The sequence below is a fragment of the Borostomias antarcticus genome (genome assembly GCF_949987555.1).
Source record: "Borostomias antarcticus genome assembly, chromosome: 5".
Lineage (NCBI taxonomy): Eukaryota > Metazoa > Chordata > Actinopteri > Stomiiformes > Stomiidae > Borostomias > Borostomias antarcticus.
The window spans coordinates 2,848,070-2,862,688 of NC_140238.1; positions in this window are offsets into that span (position 1 = coordinate 2,848,070).

The following is a 14,619-nucleotide window of genomic DNA, read 5'->3' on the forward strand; positions in this document are numbered from 1 at the left end:
GGGGGGAGGGGGTGAGTGACAGAGATGGAACCCCTCAGAAGCAACAGCGGGGGGATTCACTTCACTGCCCACAATTTACGGTACGCATCCTGAAATAGTACGGGCTCCTAAAAATAGGAATGGACCCCTGTCAGTGTGTGGAGGAACAACTCCCGGACACCTGCTACTCAGCCAGAGTATAATATATTATACATACCATCGGAATGTGAATGACGTACAGTATACGACCCGGAATATCTATGACTCCCAATATTTATGATCTGTCGGCAGGATAGAACAGCGCACGGGAAGTGATAGTACAGTAATGCTTTACAGGGGCCAAAAACCATCGCTCTGATGGAAAGTTCCCCGGGGGGGGGGCTGGGGGGAGAGTATGAACGGGAATACCGTCTCTGGAGAGCGAAGAGAGAGAGAGAGAGAGAACAGAGGCGGGGCGCGTTTACGAGGGTACGTCTGTGACCTCACAGCGCGAGGGGGGGGTGGGGGGCGGTGTCAGGGGGGTAGGGATTCCACGGAGGAGGAGGGGGGCGGAGCAGAGACATGCCCTGATGAATTCCTGACCAGACACCCAGCCAGCTAGTCGTCACAGCGCGGCGGAAGCAGCCCATAAATAGTGACTACCCTCCCTTTCTCCTTTAAACACACACACACATGCACACATGCGCACACACACACACGCAAACACACACACACACGCAAACACATACACACACACACACCTATGTCAGTGAAGTATGGTTCTGGGTGGGATAGTTTTGTGTGTTTAGTCTTTCTTAAGAGTTGCTCCACGTTGTCTCAGCACAGACTCTCCGTCTTACTCTTGAGTATCTAAACAAAGCCAGGACTTACTCATGACACTGTCCATTCATCTTCTGCTCTGTGGGTGCCTTTAATGTCCAGTGCTGTTCCTGTAGCCCATTGAGTTCATTTGGGTTTGTTAAAGTCGCACTGAAATGAAAAAAGCATTCTGTCCCATTTTGGTTCACGTAATTGGTCATAGTGTTCACCTATTCAACGATGTATGCCAAAAAAATTACAAAATTCTACTTTTGTTGTAATCGTATATCAAAGTATATAATTTTTTACTTATCATAGATTTTAGGCCAATAATCTCACGACATCCACCCGTCAATCAATGCTATCCTTCTATCGAATCTGTCTAAAGTTCTTAAAACCCGTCCACTTGTCAATGTTCCAATCAAATTCCTCTAAACATTATGTCCCACCCTCATAGCTTGTTTGCGTCGGAAATACGTCAAACTACGGAAGTTAGATGATCTCAAATGTCCGTTTCAGTGCGACTTTAAAATCATGCACGGCCCTTTAAACTATACAACATGTATAGTAAGAAATGTACATCCACAATATTGATTTAACCTTTATTAATGCAGGGACTCCCTTTGAGACAGATATCTCTTTATTTATGGGGGCCCTTACAAAACACATATGATACAAAAATACATAAAAATAATGTACAAAACTGCTATGCGCTTACTGAAAGCAAGTACAGTCGTCGAAGGAAGTCGTAAAATAATTCCTTAATCTACACCTGCAGTTATAGATTGATAAATGTTCAGCAGTTGTGTCTCTGTGGTGAAATAATGTACAGTACTTAATGTAGGCCTGGTAATAGAATTATCTCATGGTAATTAATTACCAGTTGGCTGATTGATTATTACTGTACTGTAGCATGACACAATTGGGTCAAAGGAACTGTGCCAGACTAAACCGACGCGCCAGATGGTGTGAACTCGCAAGATGAGGATGCACCAGGCTAGTGCCAGACTACTCTGGGCTGAGTTTCCCAGAGGCATCGTAGCGCTACGTTCATCTTAAGCTATGGCGGTCATCATAGCGCTACGATGAACGTAGCGCTACGATGCCTCTGGGAAACTCAGCCCTGGACAGTAAATTGAGAGAAATGCTGATATCTCTTGAGTTTTCTCAGACGAAATGTTGGAGTAAACTTGTGTTCTTTACCTGTTGATGACAAAAGCAGCTTGGTTCTCAAGTAGGCCTACTGTACATCATTTTTTAAGATATTACAGGATAACAGGATGTATAACTATCACACGATATTATAGTCAAACCATAATGTGATTACTGCCTAATTGATCAGATTTTGTACATGCAGGAGAACACTTATCTTAAGTGATTTCTTACTGTAATTGACATACTTGTTGACCTCGTACAGGTGTGAGTACCATATGAAAAGCTTTGCTGCAACACTAGCTCTAGGCGTCGTGTTAGTGCCAGTCTGGTAGCATGCTCAGCTTCCATGTTGTTTGAGCGTAGTTTCTAGGTTCGATTGGGCTGTGCGTGACACAGCAGGCCAGCGTCAGCACACAAGCAGCTAAGGAGTCTCACCCTTCGGCCCCGAGGCCTGGAATTTACCATCATTCATGATGAGTCAGTTAACTACTCACTACCAGCCTGGATACGCTCTCACCTTGTACCCTTGAGAAACCATGTGTGTTGTGGAGGTCTGTGAGAGACCTGCCTGTGTATAAATCTGTTTTCGTATCTAGATGCAACCTTCTTAATAGCTCTGATGACGTACTTTGTCATAATTGCTGCTCGAGGCGCATCTCCAGAGTGAGTTATGTCCTGGGACGAGAGACTGCTCTTGCTTGTGGATGCAAAACGTGACTCAACGGACTTGCCAGGACCAGTCGACCATCAAAACCTGTCACCATCAGGGTGTATAGAACGCTTGGTTCCACAGAACCAGTTGCAGGTCAGGTCCAAGTGCTTTTTCTCCCATATACTCACTTGAATCATGGCTGGCCAGCTAAACCTCTGGAACCCAACGGAGAGTTAACAGTCTCCTCCTTGGATCTGCCAAAATTGCCCCCTCCATGGGTGTTTGGGAACCAACTGATGTCATTTACAGGGGAAACTCAGGCAGGTTTATAACCAGCCTTGTTCTCCCAAACGAGCCAACTGCCAGAAATTAATTGAAACCGTCGATGCATGGTAAATCATTGATCGCAATCCGTGCTTCTCACATGGCTGAAGAAGGAAACATGGTTATAGCCAGTGGTTTTGGAGCTGGCTTAGCCTGGCGAGAATGATGTACTATGAAATAATAATTTAAAATGATGAAATAGCCTGTTCAGACTTTTCCCCATGAAACTGCCGTAGAGGAACTCTATCAACGCTGGAAACCTGATAGGATACAGTATGTATACTGTACTTGTACAGCTGATGCATAAATCTCAGGGTTTACAACACAGGAAAACGATTGTAATAGAATCAAACTGGAAAGGTTAAAAGGTCATTTGTGTCATAGTCGGCCAACAGAACCCTGGATTCATGCGTGGAAGATGATGATGAATGGTTGCGGTGATTCTGCTCGATTCCGGCAAGTGATGTCAGGGTGTGATTATGTTGGAGGCTCTCCCCTCCGAGGACTGGTCTTGGCTTAACGCTGCTGTTTACAGACACCAAGTCATCCATGGTTCTCCTTTCATGCCAGCCTGACAGACGCAGACTCCTCGGATTCACTGACTGATGGTGATAATGGACACAGGTCTGTCTGCGCCACTGTCCAGAAACCAGACCATGTGCTAACGTAGGCTTTCGACTAATGAACTGACAGACCACACATCACTCATCTGTGAGGAGAAGAGCAAGACTGCGTCCAGGAATGTAAAAGCTCTTTCGAGACAGACGGCACAAGTTTGGGAATGCATTGAGACCCATCACCAAAATTACCAAAACGAGGTGTCATCGCATAAGAGTTCCTGGCGACCACACAAGTGGATAATGACTTTGTAAGGTACACGCTGTCTGAATGCCATGGAGGATGGAGATTGTACCGCTGCTTTAAGCACAGGAGACCGCCATGCTGTCGCCTGTGGAGGGGAAATCTGGTTTTGGATTGGCTGAGAGGCGCTGAGGCGTCTTCCAAAACTGACAATCTGATATAGGCTAGCTAAGAGGTAGAACATGTTGTCACGGACAAAGCCTTGCCCTAGAGTAAGAACCCATGCACCGTTTTAACTTAATAGAGTAGATTACTAGTTTGTACTAGTACAAACTAGTAATCTGTACACGTATTAGAATTATTTTGGTATATTCCGATTTCCAAAGCCATGTGAATGCAGGGTAGTGATGCCCAGTGAATTGTTTGTCACCTTCCATGTACTGCCTCCCTTTGTTTGAGTAGAAGGGGATCAAACCAGAGGTGAAGGAGCCAAACCCTTAATACAGGGGTGCCAAGGGACGTACCAAGTCAGGGAGAAGAAGAGGGGGGAAAGCAGGAGCAGTGGGGTTCTAAGACCTCTTGTTATTTGAGTATCCTGAGTTAAAATATGTGTACTAATATTCCAGAGTGAGAAATTGGAACCTCTTCTCTCTTTCCTCTCCTCCTTTGATCTTCACCTCTCTTCTTCTCCTCCTACTCACAAAGCCGGCAACCAGCTGGATCTCATCTTCCCTAGACACTGTTCCACCCCTAACCTGTCTGTCACTCCCCTCCATCTCTCTGACCACTATTTCATGTCATACTCCCTCTCTCACCTTCCCCTGTAACTCCTCCTCCTACCCACATGGTTTCCACCCGTAGCCATCTCCGCTCTCTCTCCCCTACTGACCTTTCCTCTCCCATCATCTCCGCCCTCCCCGCCCCTGAATGCTTCTCTCTCCTACCCTCTGATACTACTACTGATCTCCTCCTCTCTACTCTTTCCTCTTCCCTGGACAATCTCTGTCCCCTCACCTCCAGGCCAGAACGCCCAACTCCACCTGCACCATGGCTGTCGGACTCAGTGCGTACTGATAGACGTAGCCTGAGAATAGCTGAGCGTAAATGGAAGAAAGGCAGACTCCCAGAGGACCTTCTTAACTTCCAATATCTTCTTTCCACATTCTCCTCCTCCCTGTCTGCTGCCAAAGCTGCTTTCTTCCGCTCTAAATTCCTAACCTCTGCTTCCAATCCTAAAAAACTCTTTGAAACCTTCTCTTCACTACTCCAGCCCCCACCTCCTACTCCCAACTCCTCCCTTCTCCCTGATGATTTTGCCAACTTCTTTGACAAGAAAGTTAATGATATCAGATCCTCTTTCCTCCCTCCCCCGGTCAACGCTCCGTGCACCAACCTCATCCTCTCTCCCCTCTCCACTCCCCCCCTCCTCTCCACGCCCCACCTTAACTCATCTTTTCAAGAAGTACTACAACAATCCTCCCTCCTAAGCACTTATTGTATTTTATTGTATTGTATTGTATTGTATTGTATTGTATTGTATTGTATTGTATTGTATTGTATTGTATTGTATTGTATTGTATTGTATTGCACCGTATTTTAGATTGCTATTCTTGCACTTTGCCTTCAGCACTAGATTATGCTCTTGGTCACTTGTTTTAGAAGGAAGATGCACTTGTGAGTTCTGGCAAGTAGTAGTACATTGGCTTTTCCTACGTTAAATGCAATTATTGTTAGTCGCTTTGGATAAAAGCGTCTGCTTAATGACTGTAATGTAATGTAAATTATTATTTGGATTGATGTTTGGGTGTTTATCTTTATGTTATGTTGGAGGTGGTTATGGTTCTGTTGGGTTCTTGAATGTATTAATGATTATTGGTTTGTCTCGGTAGGAGGGGCTACCGGTGTAGAGCTCCTCAGGGGGCAGTCTGGGGCAAGACCCTGAAGTGGCAAGATGTACCCTCAGGGCCCATGTCAAGGGCGTAGCCTACCAAGTTTATTTCATGTGGAATTGGCAGCTTGTTTTGTTGTGTTGTCTTGGACCTATCCTGTAAACGATCACTGGACCTCCACTTCTCTACATGTACAGTAAATAAACCTCATGGTGATGCTATCTTCAGCCTCAGAAGCTCCTTGAGCCTCCTGCCATTAGGCCAACCTTACACATGGCATGGAGATCACAAGTAGTAATTTCATGAGGTGAACAAGTTGTGGATTTATTCAATATCTTCAGTCATAACTGAACATACAGTAAATATGTTCAGTCCTGACCATTTTTGGAGAATCACTGATACTTAACATGGAATTAGTGTGAGGTCAAATGGAAGTTTCCAGCAGCATGAAATGATGAAATCGATGCATCCATGTACTATAGCATATGTGGCCAATACAAAGAACAGTCACCCAGATTATTTTTGCTGCAGTCATCCATTATGCTTGTTGAAACATTTCCTGTTCCATTGCAAAATACTGTTTCCACAGGAAACTTGTATGTTTCGCCAGACCGTACCGTACGGAGTGGTAGTTCCTTTTGAGGAAAACAGACTCTATTTGGTATTGTTTAAACTAGTGCAATGTCTGTTCAAAATGCATTTGCCATGCTAATATCTATCTATATATAATATATTATAGCTGCAGCCCCGCTTCCATTATATATGATGTTGGCTACTGTACAACAGTAGCTGTAATACTGTATGTAACGGCACAGCACCCTCTGACTGCATGTGCTCATGCCATTGGAAACCGATTCATAATTGCACAGAAGACATATAAATATAAAGGCAGCTCCTTATGCTGTCTGAAGCTAACTAGTAAGAAAGAAGCTTCACATCATAAACTATATACAGTACTGTAGCACCATAAGGCATTTGTCCACTATTTACTGAAATATCAAAAAGGTCCCCCATGGAAAACATTAGGTAACACTTTAAAATAACTACCCCTTATAAATAGTTAATAGATCATCCACAAAATGTTAATGAGTTATTACATGTTTGCTTATAGTTGGTTAATTATTTAAAACTATGATTCTTTAATTAACCAAGTTAATAGATCATGAACAAAGGATTAGTAAACTACTTGGTGCAGCCGTCGTTCAAAATGTGTGTTCACAACGGCCGGGTTGCTAACGGCGTTCGGCACGCTCTCTGGCTCCACCTCCTGTGCCTTCCTGTGCCAGTTCGGAACGCACTAGTTGATCACAGCTTTCTCCAGAACCGCTCATTCAAACAACTTCACACTCAGTCAACACTGCGCTTCCTCGGGTCCTGAGCAATACACCTTGGCGAATTTCAACTTCACACAGCGCCCGCGGTTCTCCAAATACAGACAGACAGCCAGTCGAGGTCAAGCGAGGTCCAGACAGCCCGGAGACAGCGACCCTTCTATTATAGAATTGAATAGAATCTCTAGTATGATTCTATTTTGATTACTCCTTCTCTCCATGACATGAACATAATCGGAGTGATCTGATTGGACTGATAGAGGTCAGCTGGTTCCTTTAAGACGTGCGCTCAGCGAGCACGCTCTCATACCACGCACTGAACAGCACCAGCACAGCCTGTTTCTCCCTCTACTCCACAACACACAGCAGTCAAAACTGATTTCCCAGAGTGTCAGAGTAAATACTTTCGCTGAGGGCTGTGTGCATTGGGGTTTACAGACCAAATCAAAGGTCAACAGCGGTATTTCAGTCCCCCACTACACTTCTGTTTGCTTTGCTACCTTGTTTCTCTTGGCTACTTCCCCTAGGTCTGCTCTGATTGCATGAAAGTATGTGAGATTGTAGCACCACAGGCTCTCAGTGCTGTTTAGACCCATGCATCAGAACTGCTTCTAATGACAGCAAATCGCAGCCAAACCTCTGTTGCCACCCCGACACACCGAGCCCCCGTTAAGAACCTCCCTCTCCACAGTGAGCCGGTCTGCAGCGTTCCCATGACATCATAGCGATCTGGTGATGTAGAGGTTCTAGTTCTGTCAGAGTCACTTAACGGCCCTGGATATGGGTCCGGCGCGAGCCCTGGTTCTCAATGCCTCTACAGTATGAGTTTAAATACTTCCATTGCTTTCCATTGGTCTCTTTACAGGGCCAAAGAGTTTGGATGAAGTTGAAGTGTGTTGAGACTGAACCTCTGTCCTAGTTCTTAACCGAAAGTCGGGCAGCTGTGGCTCAGTGGGAGAGCGAGTCATTCGATGATCGTAGGGTTGGCGGTTCGAATCCCGCCTCCTCCTGTCCTCATGTCAAAGTGTCCTTGGGCAAAGACACTGAACCCCAAATTGCTCCCAATGAGCCGGCTAACACCTTGCACGCCAGCTGCTGCCACTGGTGTGTGTGAACGAGAGGCCTTCATTGTAGAGCGCTATGGATAAAAGCTTAAGCTATATAAGTGGTCTATTTACCAAAAGCATGAATTTGATCACAGTCATTAGGCATTCATAACTTTAACCCACTAGTAGATATAGGTGCCTTGTGTTCAGTCCCAGTAGATATAGGTGCCCTGTGTTCAGTCCCAGTAGATCTAGGTGCCCTGTGTTCAGTCCCAGTAGATATAGGTGCCCTGTGTTCAGTCCCAGTAGATACAGTATAGGTGCCCTGTGTTCAGGTGCCCTGTGTTCAGTCCCAGTAGATATAGGTGCCCTGTGTTCAGTCCCAGTAGATATAGGTGCCCTGTGTTCAGTCCCAGTAGATATAGGTGCCCTGTGTTCAGGTGCCCTGTGTTCAGTCCCAGTAGATATAGGTGCCCTGTGTTCAGTCCCAGTAGATATAGGTGCCCTGTGTTCAGTCCCAGTAGATCAAGGTGCCCTGTGTTCAGTCCCAGTAGATAAAGGTGCCCTGTGTTCAGTCCCATAGGTGCCCTGTGTTCAGTCCCAGTAGATATAGGTGCCCTGTGTTCAGTCCCAGTAGATATAGGTGCCCTGTGTTCAGTCCCAGTAGATATAGGTGCCCTGTGTTCAGTCCCATAGGTGCCCTGTGTTCAGTCCCAGTAGATATAGGTGCCCTGTGTTCAGTCCCAGTAGATATAGGTGCCCTGTGTTCAGTCCTATAGGTGCCCTGTGTTCAGTCCCAGTAGATATAGATGCCCTGTGTTCAGTCCCAGTAGATATAGGTGCCCTGTGTTCAGTCCCAGTAGATATAGGTGCCCTGTGTTCAGTCCCATAGGTGCCCTGTGTTCAGGTGCCCTGTGTTCAGTCCCAGTAGATATAGGTGCCCTGTGTTCAGTCCCAGTAGATATAGGTGCCCTGTGTTCAGTCCCAGTAGATATAGGTGCCCTGTGTTCAGGTGCCCTGTGTTCAGTCCCAGTAGATATAGGTGCCCTGTGTTCAGGTGCCCTGTGTTCAGTCCCACCGTATGACCTACAACAACCTCTGACTCTGTTGTAAATCACCACGCCTTGGAATGCTGGGACATCGCTGAGGTCAAAGTGTGAAATGAGAGTCATGTGATGGAGACATTCATCATCCCAAAGGCAGTGGAACTCTATCAATACATCATCCATAGATGTCATGTTTTATTAAATGCAACTCGTCTAGCCATACATCATCAGGTTGGGTTGGTTTGGGTCATCCTTACTGTACGTTAAAAAACGGATAAAAGTCACGGAGGAGAACGATATGGGAGATTGTAAATGCTTTGACCTGTAAATACACGTGCCTAATATGTTGCTATGTGTGTTGTTGTTGTTTTGTTTTAATTTGTTGTGTTAGTATGTTTTATGTTGCAGCTTGTCTGTCACTATGTGTGCTGTTTTCTTGGCCAGAGGACTCTCTTGAAATTTGTATTCATTTTTTATTCCCAATGAGACCAACCTGGTTAAATCAAAGTGGAATAAATGAAACACGTGGAAGTCAAACACAGTTCAGTGGCATGGCTGCTGTGATTTGGAATCATTGTAAACCCAGGGTGAATTCCTGGGCACGGGCGACCAGGGAATCCCTTTCATCTCGGGTGTCAGGTTTTACTAACGTGAGCTTAGAGTTACAGGGTGTGCAAATCAGCTGGAGACCATGCTCGGAAAATATCATCGCTCATGTACAGGATGCACATTCTTTACAGTTTAGGTCGGATGATCAGAGAGGATCCACGCCTTTTGGGAGTCCTCATACCCCCCCTTTGACCCCCTTTAACACCGAGGGATTTGGGGAGGGGAACCTTCTCACGTTCATGCTACAGAATGATATGCGGTGCCTGACCTACTTTTGAGATTACGGTAGAGAAACTACACTTCTCTCCAAAAGTGTTTGTGAACTGTAAAAACAAAAATATGTACAGTAAAACGCTGTGTCGTCGTCCCCTTCAATTTCTAGAAAGTTTTATGGGTCAAATGTTTGTGGGTAGAAGTCACTGATTAAACCCGGTTTATGATCCATAACTCCAGGTTTGGGGGCCGAAACGACTTTCTTGAACATTCCTGCACATGTTTTTGCTAACTTGAAGACAGGTGGGAGGTTTAAAAAAAGATTTTCCAGTAGTTTTATTGAACTGATTTGCCCTGGGCGTCAGACTATGCAGCTAAACCTTTCATTTTGTCTGCCAGGTATTCTTTACTCCTACTGACCTAATTTCAGTCCTATGCCACTTACAGTTTGACCTAGTTTTGAAACATGACTTTTCCTAACGTGCAATTATCCTGCTCTCTCTGAAATGCACCTTTATCAGACCTTATTTTGAAGCATTGAACATGCAATACAATAAGTATACTAATTGTATATTTGATAGGATTCGTATCGAATACATATTGTTTTCCTTAAACATTCCTGTTTTGCCCCGCTAGTATGTACACCTAAAAGAGATACTTCACAAGAGTTCCTCACAGTAGATTCCATTGTCTCTCTGTTTGGAATCTCCTTCAAGCTCTGTAATGTTGTGTGGAAGATTTATCCTTCCTCCCATCCAGCTGGCATAATACGCACCAGTTGCAGTGTCCGTTAGTCTCTGGGGAGACTCATTTTCAACCATTCCAAGGCTCTGTTCTTGGAATCCAATCAACAGAAGCTGTCAAGGTCATATTAAAGAATCCATTTGATGGCGGTGATTGCGTTGTCTTAATCGCTCTTTATGAAGCAGGGGGCCATCTTTATTTACTGCATGTTTTCAGAATCCCTCCAGGCAATGGAGAGACGTTTGCCAAGCTCTTCGCACGTACCATCAAAGACCAGACCAAGAAATCAAAATGAGTTATCTCACCACATGGTGGAAAAGCCACACAATGTAAATAGATTGTAAATTCCCACGAGGCATCACTGGTAGAGATTACCGCTGTGTTGATCTAGAAACCATTGTGACGTTTGATGTGGACCTGGTAAGGATGCCACCTCCATTCCCACCAATCCATATCTTCGGTCCACTGATCATAGCTCCGGATGATCTATCTCTTCCTACCTCATTTCTATGGCGGTAGCTAAACCAGCCCGAGTTCCAGGAGCCATGGCAGTAGTTATTGTTGGTGTCTGGGAACGCTGCCTAAGAATGTACCCAAACACAGACATCGTCCTGGACCTGTTTGACGGCAACCCTGTCTTTTTAACAGTCTCTCTGTGAGAGCCTCACAAACATCTTGGAGAATACTTAAAGGGAAGTGCTGACTACCGTTCATGCTCCGACCATCTTGAAAATCTATCACGGCCTTTTTCTATTTTTCTCCTTCACTGCAAAGATCTGCAGGGGGTATTTGGGAGAGAGGAGGTAACGTAAGCGAAGCCGAACCTTTCCTCAATAAACATATCGAGATGGAAATGAATTATCGCTCCACATTGTACAAGCATTGCACTTTATGGACAACAGATACTGCTGGGCTTGATTGTCAGTTGAGTGATAAATTCTCTGAAGGTTGTTTCTTCTTTGAATATTTAATGCAATGAAAGCCAAAGAAAAGTTAATACGTGTTTTCGAGAATATCATATTCCCATCTCTATCAGCAGCTACAACAATTGTGTTATAAAAAGTTTGCCTGTTGTCATCTTTATCCATTGCTCTGCCTGAAGGTTATTCACAGGAAGCTCATCCAAACACATCCTGTTTCGTTTCAGTCTGGGGTGCACTGACCGGTTCAGACTACACAAATTCAGCCCGATTTGGGTCCGATTTTTTGTTGCCGACAAAGGGCCTCATTCACGAACGAAGTTAGGAATTTCTTAAAAAGCATTTCTTTTTAAACTCCACTTACACCGTTTCCAAGAGGATACCTGCATTCACTGATGTTCTCACATGTGGGAACTAAGAACAGAATCTATGAACATGGAACAGCAGTGTTAAGTAGGCTAGGGACATATTCGTGCAAAAGACATGTTCAGTTAAAATCTGGATACAGCGTTCAATAGGCTAATATCATCCCATGAATCTTACTGACACTGCTAAATATGACAGGTGGAGTCCAGTCTTTAGGTTTTTGTTTGGACATGCTTGACAGCTGGGTATTTTATAGCCTACATTTTTTTAGACTGTAGGCTGTTATATTATATTCTATCACTTTGACATTATATTTTGCACTGTCCTGTCACGCAATGTTTATTGCCATGCACCAAGGCAAATTCCTTGTAGAAGGAAGCCTACTTGGCTAAATTAAAATCTAATTTTGATTGCCCACGCTGGATTCGATCTGCATTCCTCTGACTTGACAACGTCATGTGAACCAAAATGAGACAGAATGCTTTGTTCATTTCAGTGTGACTTTAATTCGATCTGCGCTCTTCTTCTGACAAAACCAGTGTTTATAGCCTACAGTTTTTCCACTCGGCAAAGACCAGAACATCACAAGAGGAGTAGCTTGTCACAAAAAAGTGAGGCTATTTTAGGCTTTAAGATGACCACATCGCAACGCGAACCTACAGTATGGCTAGCCACTGCTATAGCATCACTTGGAATAGGAACATAATAGTTTACAAGTAATAAGCCTGCATTCATTATATGACTTATCCCTCTTCACATGAATTGTGTTTACGGTTTCATTATTTTTATTGCAAAAAGAACAACATAAGAAAACACAAACAATAAGACAGATATAAACAAACACATATACACAGTCACCATCACATGAGCATTACCAAGCTCCCATACCCAGACCCAACCCTGCGTGTTCAGCTCCCATACCCAGACCCAACCCTGCGTGTTCAGCTCCCATACCCAGACCCAACCCTGCGTGTTCAGCTCCCAGACCCAGACCCAACCCTGCGTGTTCAGCTCCCAGACCCAACCCTGCGTGTTCAGCTCCCAGACCCAGACCCAACCCTGCGTGTTCAGCTCCCAGACCCAACCCTGCGTGTTCAGCTCCCATACCCAGACCCAACCCTGCGTGTTCAGCTCCCAGACCCAACCCTGCGTGTTCAGCTCCCAAACCCAACCCTGCGTGTTCAGCTCCCAGACCCAGACCCAACCCTGCGTGTTCAGCTCCCAGACCCAACCCTGCGTGTTCAGCTCCCAAACCCAACCCTGCGTGTTCAGCTCCCAGACCCAGACCCAACCCTGCGTGTTCAGCTCCCATACCCAGACCCAACCCTGCGTGTTCAGTTCCCAGACCCAGACCCAACCCTGCGTGTTCAGCTCCCAGACCCAGACCCAACCCTGCGTGTTCAGCTCCCATACCCAGACCCAACCCTGCGTGTTCAGCTCCCAGACCCAGACCCAACCCTGCGTGTTCAGCTCCCATACCCAGACCCAACCCTGCGTGTTCAGCTCCCAGACCCAGACCCAACCCTGCGTGTTCAGCTCCCAGACCCAACCCTGCGTGTTCAGCTCCCAGACCCAACCCTGCGTGTTCAGCTCCCAGACCCAGACCCAACCCTGTGTGTTCAGCTCCCATACCCAGACCCAACCCTGGGTGTTCAGCTCCCAGACCCAACCCTGCATGTTCAGCTCCCAGACCCAGACCCAACCCTGTGTGTTCAGCTCCCAGACCCAGACCCAACCCTGCGTGTTCAGCTCCCATACCCAGACCCAACCCTGCGTGTTCAGCTCCCAGACCCAGACCCAACCCTGCGTGTTCAGCTCCCAGACCCAGACCCAACCCTGTGTGTTCAGCTCCCAGACCCAGACCCAACCCTGCGTGTTCAGTTCCCAGACCCAACCCTCCGTGTTCAGCTCCCAGACCCAACCCTGCGTGTTCAGCTCCCAGACCCAGACCCAACCCTGCGTGTTCAGTTCCCAGACCCAGACCCAACCCTGCGTGTTCAGCTCCCAGACCCAGACCCAACCCTGCGTGTTCAGCTCCCAGACCCAGACCCAACCCTGTGTGTTCAGCTCCCAGACCCAGACCCAACCCTGCGTGTTCAGCTCCCAGACCCAACCCTGCGTGTTCAGCTCCCAGACCCAGACCCAACCCTGCGTGTTCAGCTCCCATACCCAAACCCAACCCTGCGTGTTCAGCTCCCAGACCCAACCCTGCATGTTCAGCTCCCAGACCCAACCCTGCGTGTTCAGCTCCCAGACCCAGACCCAACCCTGCGTGTTCAGCTCCCAGACCCAACCCTGCATGTTCAGCTCCCAGACCCAACCCTGTGTGTTCAGCTCCCAGACCCAGACCCAACCCTGCGTGTTCAGCTCCCAGACCCAAACCCAACCCTGCGTGTTCAGCTCCCAGACCCAAACCCAACCCTGCGTGTTCAGCTCCCAGACCCAACCCTGCATGTTCAGCTCCCAGACCCAACCCTGTGTGTTCAGCTCCCAGACCCAGACCCAACCCTGTGTGTTCAGCTCCCAGACCCAACCCTGCATGTTCAGCTCCCAGACCCAGACCCAACCCTGCGTGTTCAGCTCCCAGACCCAGACCCAACCCTGCGTGTTCAGCTCCCAGACCCAGACCCAACCCTGCGTGTTCAGCTCCCATACCCAGACCCAACCCTGTGTGTTCAGCTCCCAGACCCAGACCCAACCCTGCGTGTTCAGTTCCCAGACCCAGACCCAACCCTGCGTGTTCAGC